General features: G+C 39.0%; 1 long non-coding RNA gene across 1 annotated transcript in view; it reads right to left on the reverse strand.

Annotated features, from left to right (window-relative positions):
* Positions 1–12,041, reverse strand: part of LOC126955473 (uncharacterized) — a 128,280-nt gene that overhangs the window by 1,773 nt on the left and 114,466 nt on the right. The gene's annotated exons all lie outside the window — the stretch shown is intronic.

Below are 12,041 nucleotides of genomic sequence, written 5' to 3' on the forward strand. Positions count from 1 at the left end.
CCTGAATTATACACATTGAACATACATCCAATTTATTTTACACACAAAGCAACTAAGGAAAACATTCAGTGACAGAAATACAATGTATAGTCGAATTTGGTATGCAATGAATATTTTCAGCCAAGCTGATCCAGTCTCCTAGAGAAGACTCATCTTCTTTTGTCGCCAGCACAATAGGTCAATGACCATATTTACATTTCTCATAAGGCCCCTGCTATGCTCTCCAAGAATCAAATCACCAGGAGATAGTAAACACTTACGCATAATGAGGTTTAAAAATATAATATTCTATTTATCTATTTCTTAAAGCAAGCTCGTAAGCTATTTCTGTGTTTTTTCACTAATTAAAAAAAAAATTAGGTACAGAGAGCTCAGGAATTTGTCTAAGCACAACATAAATTACAGCCAGTATTAAAACTAAGAGTTGTGGTAAGTCCTTGTATGAAGCCTGCAGTTTAATGTAGAACTAGAATTACACCTGTTGCTATAGGATACATAGGAAAGCAATTTTGTTTTTTTTTTTTTTTTTTTTTTTTTTTTTGCCATCTTCATTGGGTTTCTAGTCCTTGTCTGCTTGTCTGATAAAAAGTTTGAAATTGAAAGATTAAATTTTATATTTTTCTGTTTTATTTTTGCCTGCTTCTTTTCTTTTTGTTTTCTCTTTCTGACTGCCTGATTTAGTCTGATAGCCGGCTATCATACATGCGTATGCCTGTGTGATAGCAAATGAGTGACTTTTCCTTCCTCTGGGTAGCAAGCATTTTCCCATTTGTTTTGTAGAAATGGGTCTCATGATGCTGCCCAGGTTGGTCTCCATCACCTGTCCTTAAGTAATCCTCCTGACTCAGTCCCCCGAAGTGCTGGGATTACAGACATGAGCCACTGCGCCCGGCCAGTATTAACCTTCACGTGTTTCATTTTAGATTTCCGTTCTCCCTTGGGCCACGTTTTCTGTACATACTCTGACTCAGTCACTTTGAAGTCTGCAAAGTGTCTTACAAAACTGCATGTGGCTCCTTTCAGACTGAGTCTTTCTTCCCCACGTCTCCCAGGGATAATTTCAAAACACTGATCAGAAGTCATAAGCTGGTGGCCCATGAGCCAAACCCATTCATCAGATGTATTTCTATTGCATGGTCACTGTAAATTGTATAGTTTTTTTTTTCATAGTATGTTTGGTTGAATAATTTCACACTTAAAAATTAGGAAATTTCCCGTAGTAACCTGGCTTTTTCTGGAAATTTGTGAGATTCAGCAATACAGATTTTACTTCCCATGAGGCAGGAATCTTCTGCGGGTGAGTAGTGACTGACTCACAGCAAGTACGCATCACCTTATCACATTTATCACATACTCCAACAATCGCTATTTTTCTGACCTTGGCCCACTTCATTCACACATGACGTGCCTGTTCAAGCAGCCAGTGGAAAGTGCACCGTGTGATTAATATGCATCTTGTAAGTGTTGTCTAAGCAGGTGTGTGGCAAATTCTCAAAGTTCTCTCTCCTCACTCTGAGTTTCACACTGGGAACTCATTTCCTAGGAAACGTGCCTTTACTCAGCCTCTCTTCTTTCTGCTGAGATGTGGTTATTGTTAAGCTCAGGGCTGGTTTCTGGCAAAATTCTGAACCTGTTTAAGTTTATATTATCCCCCTTCCAATTTCTATACCCCTTTGCAAACTATTTTAGTGTATGTGTATATATATATTACATAGACGTATGTATTTCATGTGTATACAAACTCACATTTTTTGTTTCTGTGTCCTAATATTTGAATTATAAAATAATGTTGGACCAGGAAAATACTTGATGAAAAGAGATAAATCACTAATAAACCTGAAGAAATATGGCAAGAGACAAAATGGTGGAGAGAGGACAATAGGTCTTCTGGAGTCTGTAAATGGTACATAAGACGTGAGTGCAGTTGACTACCTTGCTCTGAGTTTAAATCTATTATTGAAATATGTGGTTAAATAGGGTTAAATTAACCCAAAGGAAGCATCATAGCAACGTTGATGACCCAAATGTCGACATAAATAGTGCCCAACTTGTTTCCTGAGGTCAAGATCCCTGATACCCATTCAAAAATTGTATTTAATGAAATGGAGTCTGGGGCCCTCTGAGGCCTTGAGTTTGCCATCGTTCCCTAGAAATGTCAATATAGGAGGAGCTTTAGAATGAAATGATCTTCGATTTGATTCTGAGAGTCATCCTCCTGCCCTGGTGCAGTCAGGAAATTCAGAAATGTCACAGAAATGATTGAGAGGTTCTGAAGTCGATTGAGGTTGAGATGTGCCGGGGTGGAACTCAGGCTCAACCATGCTCTGAAGGAACTCTGCCTCGGATGACTGTCCACTTCCGTCCACAGCAAAAGAGCTCAGAAATCACAAAGAGGGCTGGGCACTGAGTGTGCAGGTCCACTGGATTGGGTTTAGAGGATGGGGATGGTGTCATGAGGCCATGAACAATAAGTCACAGGGAACAAGGAGGACAATCAGTAGTGATTACAGGAAATACCTCCTATGTCACGGGATCATGGGATGGGGTTTGTGTAGATGAGCCACTTAACCAGAAGCTTAAGGGACTTAAAGCCACATGCAAATTTCCTCCTCTTCCTAATCCTTCTCCTATTCCCCTGTTCCTATTCCTCCTAATTCTTCTCCTAATTCTCCTCTTCCTCCTAATCCTTCTTCTCCTCCTCCTATTCCTTTTCCTCCCCACCCCCTGTTTCTTCTTTTCCTGTTTCTTCTTCCATATTGAGACCTCAGCGTTTATACAAATACTATACGAAAAGCCTAGGTTCCTTAATGAATTAGAATCCCAAACCTGAAGAGTAATGGGATTTGGATAAAGGAACTACAGGGTGTCTATGGCATCCTGGCACCCAGAAGAGCAGGTACTGGACTAATTCTGCGAGATTGAGGAACTGTATATCCTAGAGGGAATTGCATTAGATGAATCCTAGAAAACACTGGAGGACTATGCTTGGACTCACAGATACAATTTCACTTGGTTTCCACTAAATGATGTGCCTGCCTGATGAACAACGAAAAGCAGCTCTCTGAGAAAACCTCCTTTGAATTAAAATGTGAAGGCTTTTATCGGTGTAAAACTAGCGGTTTATTAATTAGAAAGGTAAATATGGATTAAACATATCTACATTTAGATTACAAGACAAAATGACATCAAAGTAAGATAGGAGAAAGGAAAGTTCATAAAGCTCAGTTCGATTTTCCTTACGTGACTGAAATTTGTTTTTCTTACAGAATGATGAGGCCTCTTTTACTTTCCCATACACCGTGCTGTGACTAGCTGAAGCCGGAGTCAGCCCTCTCCTATCTGAAGTTCTGCTCTTGGCCATGCGTCACACCGTATCATGGCAGGGTGCAGCAGCATCAGTTTCACCTGCCAGCCTCAGAGCCAGAGACCAAACCATTCCAGAATCTGCAGGGACTGAGTGTCTCTCCTTTTCCCAAGTCTGCCGTAGATCTGCCCGCCAGGATGAAGGTGGTCTGCCTTCCCGGACGGCCGGCCTCCTGCTGGCTCCCCCAGGCTGGCTTCTTTTAGCTTTTCCCAATGCTCACTTCTCTTTACTCTGAATGTTCAGGTGCACACCTAAACCCTCCCAACCTCATATCTCCCTTGGCCCTGCATTCTAAGTAGCAAAGCGTCAGCACTCAGCTGCTCTCAAGAGAGTTTTTCATGGGATCCTCTTTGATGCTTTTGATGAGATTTAAACAGCGTATAACAGTTTTTTAATTTTCTGTACAATTTGCATACAGCATTTATCTCCTCTTCTTTCCCTTGCCCTAAGGAACATGCAGTCCCGGCTGCAGTCTACACTGGCTCTAAATCTACCTTCTTGTTTCCCAAGGCGCTTCCTCCTGTCTACAATGGCTCTTATTACTACTTCTTTGGGATTTGACTGTAGATGATTTTGTAGAGCACTCGTGTAAGCAACTTGAGAAGAAACGAATGGAAGGAGACGATGTCTGAGGTGCAGGAAAAGGAAACGGCACAGAAGTTAGTGATGGCTATTAAACAAGTGATGGCTATTAAACAAGTGATGGCTATTGAAACTTTCTTTAATTAACTGTTGAAAAAAAGCACCATCAGCTAAGAAAAGCAAAGGAGAGGAGAATATTGATTATAATCCTTTATTAAAATTATAAAATACTAGGTACAAATAAAATTTTATTTTCATCAGGACAAAGTGTACATAGAAATAACACATCATCTCTGACATCTTGCAGGCTAGGGAAGCAAAATGGACCTGCTTTCAAAGCATTCCCCTTCTATGTGTCTTTTTCATACATTTCATCTAGAATGTACATGTCCTGAAATAGAGATTTCAGGAAGTAGAGACCAAGATTTCAAGAATAGAGACCAAGAAGAATGATTAATTAGCTCAGATTATTAAGGGGTGGACTTCAGGCAACTTGGTTAATATTTTTTGATGATTACTTTTATTTAAATGTAGATTTACAATAGCAATGTGAACTGGAAGAAGAGGAGAACTTAATTTAGCATATTTTAAAAATCTAACACATCTATTCTTTACATGAATGACTTTTTCCAGTATTGGAAATTAAATTTTTATCTGTGGGGTGCAGTGAAACAGTCTAGAGCACAGTAGATAAGACTTCAGACGCTTTGCCAACTCAAATTCCCTGGATTTTATTTTTTTTCTTTTATAGTTTTTATTTTAGGTTTGGGGGTACATGTAAAGGTTTGTTACATAGATAAACATGTGAATGGGGCTTTGTTGTACATATGATTACGTCACCCAGGTATTAAGCCCAGTACCCAATAGCTATCTTTCCTGCTGCTCTCCCTCCTCCCACACTTCCCCATCAAGTGGACCCGTGTCTGTTGTTTCCTTCTTTGTGTTCATAAGTTCTCATCACGTAGTTCCCACTTATAAGTGAGAACATGTGGTGTTTCATTTTCTTTTCTTTTCTTTTCTTTTTTTTTTTTTTTTTTTTTTTTGAGACAGAGTCTTACTCTGTCGCCTAGGCTGGAGTGCAGTGGCGCAGTCTCAGCTCACTGCAACCTCTGCCTCCTGGGTTCAAGCAATTCTCCTGCCTCAGCCTCCCGAGTAGCTGGGACCACAGGCATGCGGCACCACACCTGGCTAATTTTTTTTTGTATTTTAGCAAAGACGGGGTTTTACCGTGTTCATCAGGCTGGTCTCGAACTCCTGACCTCAGGTGTTCCTCGGGCTCCTAAAGTGCTGGCATTACAGGTGTGAGCCACTGCACCCAGCCTACTTTTATGTGTTTTTGTTTGTTCGTTTCTTCCAAGCTACCATTTCTCTTAATTATCTCCCTATTTTCCAGTTGAGATATATATACGTATATATACACATACATACGTGAGCCACTGTGTCCAGCCTCTAGTTGATATTTTTACTGATTTCCAATCGCTTACTTACTTAATCTCAATGGTCAGATCTAACTGGAAGTCAAATAGAGCCCGTGGACTTGGCAGCAAGCAGGGGCTACTAGCCACACCTTGGAGAAAAGTCAGCGGCCTTGTGCTTACAGAAGCATGTGACCAGGAAGCAGGCAAAAGATGCTTCATATCATGGCTGAGAAGATCCTGCCTAGTAGGCCGGGCGCGGTGGCTCACGCCTGTAATCCCAGCACTGTTGGGAGGCGGTGGTGGGCTGATCACAAGGTCAGGAGTTCGAGACCAGCCTGGCCAACATGGAGAAATCCCATCTCTACTAAAAATACAAACATTACCTGGGCACGGTGGTGCACGCTGGTAATTCCAGCTACTAGGGAGTCTGAGGCAGGAGAATCACTTGAACCTGGGAGGCGGAGGTTGCAGTGAGCTGAGATTGTGCCACTGCACCCCAGCCTGGGCGACAAGAGTGAAACTTCATCTCAAAAAAAGAAAAAAAAGGGAAAAAGAAAATCCTACCTAGTAAAGTTCCTCGGTATTAGTACTAACCATCTTGATGGAGATCTGAGACAGAGAACTTAAAATCAGTGTTTCTCTACAGCATGTGAGGTTAGAGAGAAGCTGCCCTGTGCCCGCTTCTCCTGCTCTCTCCACCTCACATTGAAAGCCCTAGGGAAGAATTCTCATTAATAAGCCATGCCATTGGCAGTTACTCTTCAGTACTCTATATTTTTCTAAATTTTTAAATTTTACCCCTTTTGTTGTTTTAAGTCTTACCTCTATTCATAATACATAAAAATAGAAACAAAAATAAACATTATCTTGAATATCCATTTATATATCTCTGACATTTGGAATTTGCTTCTTTGAAAGCAATTAATGACATAAAAGGGCATTTGAAATCTTATTTGGTTTTCCCTATATTGCTCCATGTGGACTAAATGTTCTAGTTTCCCTTTTATTTTCCACATCATTTCAAGGGCATCAAGTGAAATTGAAATATTGATTAAAAGTACATCATTTAAGTCCATTATAGAGACTAGCTACCTTTGCGGGTAGAATTACTCATTTTAAGTAGCTGAAGACAATCAGTACAGGAGACCATTTAGATGACTAAATTAAAATTTTAAAAATCGGAATCCCATATTCACATACAAATCTTACTCCTTTTGTAAGTCAAGACTTACTTATATGCTTCAACTTGCCCTAAAGGTCTACATTTAGTTCATAGATTTTAAATAATTATTTCATTTTACCAATATCTCCCAAGAGGTCTAGCACTGCAAGAATATTTGGGGGTCTGTCCTGTAAAAGTCCGAACTTTACTACATATTCTTTTTCTGATTTAACCGCACAGATAGAGTTTTCTCTCTTTGAAACGGAGTAGAGTTCTTTCTTTCACATAGCCAGGCTGGAGTACAGTGGCGCAATCTCAGCTCACTGCAATGTCTGCCTCCCAGGTTCAGGTGATTCTCCTGCTTCAGCCTCCCAGGGAGCTGGGACTACAGGTGCCCACCACCACGCCTGGCTAATTTTTGTATTTTTAGTAGAAGTGGTGGTTCACCATGTTGGCCAGCATGGTCTCGATCTCTGGACCTTATGATCCACCCACCTCGGCCTCCCAAAGTGCTGGAATTACAGGTGTGAGCCTCCACACCTGGCATATAGAGTTCTTTCAGAGAGGAATGTGAGTGTAGTTTTTTTATTTTAAAAGGGGAAAACCTACTATCACAGAATAACCAAGTCATGAGTCTATAGAATATTCCCTCAAAATATCACTATTGGTTAACTCTCATAATAACATTTAAATTAAATCTCTATATTAATGAGATATTATAAAGGAACACACAGATCTCTGTGCAGATAAATCACTTACATAGATTTTTCATGTCACCAGGAAAATAAGGAAAATCTTTCCTAACATATATAATTTAATTATGAGGCTTTGAGTCCACGAATAGAAATCAACTACCAAAAAACTATACTATCCCAGTAAAGTTACAATACCAGAAAAGCTTTTACACAGTAAGCTTCATAATATAGCAGCCAGAATAAGCATACGTAAAATATTTTGACAAATAAAATTCCAATTCTCAATCACATTCAAAAGAATGTACCTACATTTTTTATGTCTTAATTTTAGTTGAGTGCTTTAGGATAACTATTGGGTAACTGGGATGCATGCCACTTTCTACTGAAAATGAGAACAAAGTATCCTACATGCCAGAGATGGCTTTATCACTTAAAACCAGAAAAAGCCTTAGACACAATAGACCTTTTTTCTAATGCCTGTGCATTGAACATCAACCACAAAAAAAGCTGAATTTTTACAAAATTTAAATAGGAAATACTAAGTATTCCAATAGGACACTTTATTTACCTGCATGATAATATATTTTATTTGTTATCGTATCATTAACTGACTTAAGAAGACAAAACCCAACTGATAATGAAATGCTTCAGAAAAGCCGTATCGGCCAGTAAAAGAAAGCTATTGGCAAACTTTTCAGAAACAGTTATTAGACAAAATTTTTTTCTTTCATATTCTGGTAATCAAATTAAATATTTGTTTAAGAAAATTCAGTTAATCTTTGAGAAAGTACCCGAAGGCAGGTCTATAGCCCACTCTGCAGAAATCAAATTACTCTGACTGAGAATCTGTCACAGTTTTCACATTTTTAATCATCCACAAACATTACTGACTCTTTGAACTTTATCAGTATTTCATATTTGACAGATGCATTTTTTTTTAATTTTGAAAGAGTCTAAAAGATATATAATCTTCTTTCCAGTAGGAGACATAGCTACATGATGCTGCATTGTGGCCTGAAGACATTTTACTGATGCTTCTTCTGTGTTACTTGCTCAACTTATATAAAGAAGAAACATTTGAAAAGTCCATTTGAAGATACTTTTGTTTGTTCGTTTTTTGGTTTTGTTTGTTTGTTTGTTTTTTGAGACGGAGTCTCGCTCTGTCGCCCAGGCTGGAGTGCAGTGGCCGGATCTCAGCTCACTGCAAGCTCCGCCTGCCGGGTTCACGCCATTCTCCTGCCTCAGCCTCCCGAGTAGCTGGGACTGCAGGTGCCGCCACGCCCGGCTAATTTTTTATATTTTTAGTAGAGACGGGGTTTCGCCGTGTTAGTCAGGATGGTCTCGATCCCCTGACCTCGTGATCCACCGGCCTCGGCCTCCCAAAGTGCTGGGATTACAGGCGTGAGCCACCGTGCCTGGCCTGAAGATACTTCTACACATTTAATTTTTGGGAAAAGCTAACTTATTTATGCTATTCATCACCATTTGTATAGGCCCAGCATCCTACTTAGAATTAACTACTAGGAAATGAACTTTCTTTATCACAATAAATGTCAACATGTTTCGTCTTTACGTTCATTATTAGAAAACTTGGAGCGAAATAAGGTATTAACTACAATAAAAGAATCTAAAATAATGAACTCGTTTATTTGCTTTTTGAAAAAGAATTTTCTTGTTTTTACCCAAAAGGCATATGTAGCTTCAAATATACTTTAAATTTTTAATCTATCTTAACACTTTTTGTGATGTGGACAGGAACAGTGTAATTCATTTTGGTATGTATTGATCCCCAATTCTTACATAGTACATACATCATAAATAAGTGCAAACATGCATACGTAAATAAACAGGACTATATTTCTGTAATGGGTATCTTTAGAGAACAGTTCAAAATATTAGGCTGACAATACTAGAAAGAACAATAGAGCTACATACAAGTAGGAATTATGACGTAGTTTTGATAAACAGTAAAATATTGCTAATGTGCAGAAATTTATTATACAATAAAAGTGGCATTTCAAATCAGTGGAGGAAATGGTTTATTTTATAAGATAGATTGTAATAAACGAATTACCATCTGGAAAAGAAATAAAGTGAGATACATACCTCACACTTTGCCCTAAAATAAATTACAGATGTTAAATACAAAATATAAAGCTAAAAGAAATTGCGAAAAAAGAATTTTAAAGTTTGGAATTGGAGAAGGATTTTGTAATATGACAAAATGCTCCAATATATAAAATAAACATGTTTAATTGCATAAAAATTAAAATCTATATAAAAATAATTCCATAAACAATAGGAAAAAATAAAACTTCGAAAAAATTACAACTTTTACAGCTATGGGGCTCATATTCTTAACGTGTCCAGCTTTCATGAATCATTTGGGAAAAGACTAGTAGTCTGGTGAACAAATAGGAAGACCACATAGGAAACCTCAATCTAACTTATAAAGGAAAAGTTACAAATTAAAACTCAATTATATAACATATTTTATCTATCAGGTTAATACAGTTCACAAATATTGATGACATAGTGTGTTGGTGGCAGTTTGAGGAAAGCATGCACTTACATATTACTATGAAAATACAGATTTATATACTATCCACTGAAGCAATTTAGGAATATTTCTTAAAGTTAAAAATGCATGATTTCTTTTGCCTAATAATTTTGCTTCTAGGAATTTATCCTATGGATATACTACACACATTCTAAATGATGTCTGCACAAGATTCACTTGCACATACTTTAAATGTTCAACTGGTCAAATCACTTATGATATATTTTTATAGCCATTTAAAAGTCTATGGTAACTCTTTCTGTGCTGTTGTGGAATAAAGAGAGAGAAGAAAAAAGTGTGTGTGCATGCACATGTGCTTGTCTTTGTGTAAACAGATAAGTGATAAAAGAAAGGCTGAAACTAACGTGTAGGATGAAATCATTTGTGTAAAAAAAGAAAGGAAAACAGAACGAAATCATGCTCAATATCTTCTCTAGGATGTAATTGTTTGGCTGGACTGTTCACCTGGCTACCAGACACAAGGGGAAAACATATATATATTTTTTTTTTGACGGAGTCTCGCTCTGTCGCCCAGGCTAGAGTAAGTGGCGCGATCTCGGCTCACTGCAAGCTCCGCCCCCCCGGGTTTACGTCATTCTCCTGCCTCAGCCTCCCGAGTAGCTGGGACCGCAGGCGCCGCCACCGCACCCCGCTAATTTTTTTGTATTTTTAGTAGAGATGGGGTTTCACCGTGTCAGCCAGGATGGTCTCCATTTCCACCCACCTCAGCCTCCCAAAGTGCTGGGATTATAGGCATGAGCCACTATGGTTGGCCCTGGAAAACATACTTTTCAATTACGTGTTTTTATATATTTAAAAATGTGTGTCATGTGTGAGTGTAGGCATGTGGGTATTAACTTTAGTAGTATTTCTGATCCTTACTTTTAGATATTTACTAAATGTTGTTTATTGGAATTTGAATTACATTATTCTTACTTGACTACATTTGTTTTGTTGTATACTGAAAGAAAATTTGATGCATATCCATACTAATAAGTCTTACGTATCAAAGGGTATCAAAATATTTTTATAGTAGAACAGATTTTTTTGTTTTACATGATACCTACGTAACTCAGGGAAACATAGCATAGAATACATTACCCAGTTATTGTTTATTATGTATGTTAACTACGGCAGGTCGCTGAAGCTCCATTTCCTTATTGTTAAATAGTTAAAACTTGCTCTAACACTTAATATTGTAGAGTTCAATGATAAATGTCTGTAAAATATCTTCATCATCTAAAAAGACATACAAATGAAAACTATTGTTATGAAAAATGTAAATTTTGTAGAAGGAAAATGTAATAAAGTGTATTAGCTTGTTTTCACACTGCTGATAAAGACATATCCAAAACTGGGAAGAAAAAGAGGTTTAATGGACTCAGTGACACATGGCTAGGGAGGCCTCACAATCATGGCAGCAGACAAGAAGGAGCAAGTCACATCTTACATGGACGGTAGCCGGCAAAGAGAGAGCTTGTGCAGGGAAACTCCCCTTTTGAAACCATCAGCTCTCAAGAGACTCATTCACTATCGTGAGACAGCACAGGTAAGACCTGCCCCCATGATCCCATCACCTCCCAACAGGTCCCTCCCACAACACATCGGAATTCAAAATGAGATTTAGGTGGAGACACAGCCAAACCATGTCATTCTGCCTCTGGGGCCTCCCAAATCTCATATCCTCACATTTCAAAGCCAATCATGCCTTCCCAACAGTCCCCCAAAGTTGTAACTCATTTCGGCATTAATTCAAAAGTCCACATTCCAAAGGCTCATCCAAAACAAGGCAAGTCCCTTCCACCCATGAGCCTGTAAAATCAAAAGCAAGTTAGTTACTTCCTAGATACAAGGAGGTACAGGCATTGGGTAAATACAGTCATTCCAAATGGGAGAAATTGGCCAAAATAAAGGGGCTACAGGCCCCATGCAAGTCTAAAATCCAGCAGCGCTCTCAGATCTTTAAGCTCCAAAATGACCTCCTTTGACTCTGTGTCTCACATCCAGGTCATGCTGATGCAGGAGGTGGGTTCCCATGGCCTTGGGCAGCTCCACCCCTGTGACTCTGCAGGATACAGCCTCCCTCCCGGCTCCTTTCATGGGCTGGTGTTGAGTGTCTGTGGCTTTTCCAGGCACACAGTGCAAGCTGTCAGTGGATCTACCATTCTGAGGCTTGGAGGACTGTGGCCCTCTTTTCACAGCTCCACTAGGCAGTGCCCCAGTAGGGACTCTGTGTGGGGGCTCTGACCCCACATTGCCC

This window comes from Macaca thibetana, chromosome 5 (genome assembly GCF_024542745.1).
Source record: "Macaca thibetana thibetana isolate TM-01 chromosome 5, ASM2454274v1, whole genome shotgun sequence".
NCBI lineage: Eukaryota > Metazoa > Chordata > Mammalia > Primates > Cercopithecidae > Macaca > Macaca thibetana.